Source organism: Nematolebias whitei, chromosome 15, assembly GCF_014905685.2.
Source record: "Nematolebias whitei isolate Nwh7 chromosome 15, NemWhi1, whole genome shotgun sequence".
NCBI lineage: Eukaryota > Metazoa > Chordata > Actinopteri > Cyprinodontiformes > Rivulidae > Nematolebias > Nematolebias whitei.
The window spans coordinates 44,176,648-44,180,949 of NC_056512.1; positions in this window are offsets into that span (position 1 = coordinate 44,176,648).

Sequence of the window (4,302 nt, forward strand, 5' to 3'; positions counted from 1 at the left end):
AAACCTGCAGGATGGTGTTCCTCAAGGACTAGGGTTGGGAACCATTGAGTTTTGTAAATGTTTCTTTGGGTTTTTGTGCAAAATTTTACAACTGCTTCAAAACCATGAAAATTGGGCAGACCAGCTCTAAACTTGTACCGTCCGTTCAGACCACACAGCTCAATTTTAACGTGCACATTCAGACGGATCAAAATGCGCTGCCAGTGTGCATTTCCCTTTGCTTTCATGATATTCCGTTGAAAAGCAGATAAATCCACACATGCTCACTGGCTGTGACGTACGCAGCGCTTTGGCTACAACCTGAACTCTTTACAGGAAACAAATATGGCCGAGTTCTCCTCGTTTTGTCATTTCTTCAATCATCTGGGACCCAAGCAGGTGTTTAACGTTCATCTCATCGCGGACGAACCGCTGCCTCCCAGCGTGCGCTCTAAAACAACATTTCACGGACACGTTTAAGCACGAGTTCATGAAACGATCCGTCGGTCATTTCACTTTGTGAGTGGACGTCCACCAAAATCACTGCAGCGGACCAGCATCTAAAATGGAGGCTGCGCTTTGAACGTGACCGTCGCCCGTCCCTGCCATGGCAACGACTCGCTTCAGATTGGCAGCGCCGCACATTTCTGGGCAATCCCCATAAGGTGCTTTTCTGATTAATGGCGCATCCCTGCGCGCCTCCTCCCTCCCGTCACTCCTCAGCCCTGATTTATTCGTCTAGTGTTTGTGACTTGGCACTGGCAGTGCCCACTACATCTCCAGTGGAAACTCCCTGCGGGCACATTCACTATTATTTGGAGTCCCGGTGGGCAGAGGCATCAGACAGAACGCACGCACGCAGCACCGACTCATCTCGTTCACACTGGGCCGGCGCTGGAGGGCAGGTGAGCCTCCCACCGCCTCCGCTCTGAATGCATCTCCCACCCAGAGGGCTCAGCTGCTCGCTGGGCCAGAGGGGTAAGCGGCTCTGCGAGCGTGCCAAGTGAGGAACTGGTCTGGGTGTTGAGTGAAGCCAGTCCAGCTCACACGTGCAAGGGCGTGCACGTGCACACGCTCAGCCTGTCTGCACGGGCCTCAGAAGGTACCGTTTGCCAGTCGACAGTTTATGATCGTCGCTCGTCTGTTGGGAAGCGCTCGACCTGAGTGGCGAAGGAAATAACGTAGAACACACGTCAAGCTTCACGACTTCATTTTTCAAAAATATAAACCACAAAGTAGAGAAATAAACGCAGTGTGAATACTTATTGCAGAAGAACTTGCTGAAAAACAGCTGAAGTTAGCGGAAATGTAGCTGAAATGGAAGAACAACCCTAATGTAATAAAGTAGAAAAACACATTTTTGTTGAAATGGGTTTAGATGAGCAGAAATTAGCCCAAAAATTATGAAATTAACTAAAAATGGCTGAAATTAGCAAAAAAAAAAAGGCTGAAAGAAATTTAAGCTAGCAGAAGGAAGTGAAAAGAGCTGAAATGAGCTAAAAAATGTAGAATTAGCTGAAAAGGCTAAAATAAAAACAGCCAAATATTAGCTGAAATAGTAGAAAAGGCAGAAAATAGAAGAAAAAACTGAAACTAGCATAATTAGGCTGAAAGGGGTATAACAAGCTGAAATTAGCAAAAATAAGTTAAGGCTGAAAGTAGCAGAAAGAACACACGCATGCCCCATTAGGCTGAAGGAAGCAGAAGTGAGCACAAAGAGGAAATTATCTGAAAAAAGCTGAAATTAGCAACAACAAAAAAAACCTGCTGAAAAGTAGCTTAAAAGGCAGTAAGAAGCTTAAATCACCACAAGGAAGTGGAGAGCACATTTTTCTGAATTAGGCTGAAAAACGTTGAAATGAGTGCAAAAAAATGTGTAATTAACTGAAAAGGTTAAAATTAGCATAAAACAGCTTAATAGTTGTTGAAATACAAAAATCACAAAAAGCTGAAACTAGTAGAAAGAAGTTAGAATAAGCACAACAACGTTGTAGTTAGCGGAATGAAGCTGAGTACAAAACAGCCGATAAAACAGCTAAAATTAGCTGGAGTTATTTTTTTAATTTTTATTAATTTTGCACAAGGAAGCTGAAGCAGAACAAAATGTGAAAGGAGCATAACGAGCTGAAATGAGCAGAAATAAGTTAGAAGAAGCACAAAAATGTTGTAGTTAGCAAAAATAATCAGAAAGGAGCACAAAACAGCTGACAGTAGCTGAAAGTAGCTGAAAATATGTTTAAATTTGCACAAGTTGAAAGAAGCTGAAGCAGAACAAAATGTGAAAGGAGCAGTAAAAGGTTTTAACAGATCTAAAGATTTGAAGGATGGAAAATGAGCTCCATTCATTTCCTTAGAGGGCCAAAATGGCAGAAAAGGCTAAATATCTCCAAAAGCTGAAGTTGCGCCAAAACCAAATGTCACAGCAGGATTGTCCTGAAAGAGCTGAACGTTTTACGATTTGTTGAAATAGCACAAAAAGTACAGAACAACGTACGGTAGAAAAATGGATAATGTTTAAATGCTTCGTAAACAAATATGACGTTTCTCTGGCTGATAATTTTTAGAACAGGTCGATGATATCCAGGTTTTATGGGCTAATATTTTTATTTATTTATTTGTGGTTCAGTAACCCGGGCATGGCCGAGCGCTGATTTATTTTAAAAAGTGGACAAATTCAGCAAATTAAAGCCTTCGGTTTCTAAAAATCAGTCAAACAAGTTGTTGTGGTGGTTGTAATAATATAGGAGGCGACGGTTTAAACTCACAAACTTCATCCCAGCAGTGCAGACCCTCTCATCCTTGAAGCAGCCTCTGGCGCCCCCGCGGCTCCACAGCGCCCTCTGGTGACAGGGAGCAACTACAGCAACAGAACGTTTGCACTGATGCAAAACTACAATCAATCAGAGCAGCTCCACCACAAACTGTCCTGAAAACCTGCCGTCTTTAAAAAAGTGTGGTGAATTCTGCTTTAACTGTTGAGACATGATGACCTGACAGATTATTGCACGTTAGGAACAGGTTTTATAATTAAAAACAAACAAAAAGCTCTAGAACCTTAAATAAAATGAAAAACATGGAGATCGCAGAAAGATTAAATGGTTAAAAAAAAAAAACAACGGCATAACACATCTTAAAGTGAAAGTTTCCCCCTTACAAATTACAAAACTAAAAAGAGAAGTGAGCGTTTGTGCCTTTTCACTTTGAACCTTTTTCTTCAGAAGCCTTAAAATGAAAGAACCACCTGAGAGCAAGCCACGTCTCAAACGACTCCTCTGTTGTAACAACCTGCAGAATCAGCACCAGCCCAGGTGTGTTTCTACCAACAAGCTAAAAGCATAATGAAGACCAAGGAACTCTCCTCACAGGCCAGAGACAAAGTGGTGAAGTCGTACAGATCAGGACTGGGTCATACAAAGGTCCTGACATCCCACAGAGAAAAGCTAACTCCATTATTAGGAAATAAAAAGATGGTTCCACCGCAGCAAACCTGCCAACTGTAAGGGTTGTTCAAGAAAATTCACAACTTGAGCAAAGAAAAACCTCCAAGAGGCCAAAGAGACCACTGGTGGAGCTGGAGCGCTGGGATAATCAGTCCAAATGAGCACTAGAAGCTGCACATGGCTGGGCTTCTTGGAGGAGGGGCAGGACAAAGACAAAAATAAATAAAACAGGACCAGGATATTCAACTAACCTGCTCGGGGGGGGCACAGTTCCTGAAAGACAAGAGCTCAGGGTCCAGACATCCAGCAGTTATTGTCATTAAGTAAGTTTCCTTTACAATTTAAAATCAAATTTTATTTAAAAATGAACCCATTGGTGGGCCGAGCTGAGCACACCTGTGGGCCGGATTTGGCCCCTGGGCCACCAGTTGGGTATCCCTGAGATAAACTGATTGGCACTTCCCCCCAGACATGTAGGAGAGTGCTGCAATTAGATGAGACCAAACATCCGGTTCTGGAGGGCAGTCATTATTAACATCATGCTGCTAACGGGACCATGCTGCTAACAGGACCATGCTGCTAACAGGACTACGCTGCAAACAGGACTACGCTGCAAGACCACACTGCTAACAGAACCACACTGCTAACAGAACCACACTGCTAACAGAACTACACTGCTAACAGAACTACACTGCTAACAGGACCATGCTGCTAACAAAGCCACACTGCTAACAGGACCATGCTGCAAACAGGACTACGCTGCAAGACCACACTGCTAACAGAACCACACTGCTAACAGAACCACACTGCTAACAGAACTACACTGCTAACAGAACTACACTGCTAACAGAACTACACTGCTAACAGGACCATGCTGCTAACA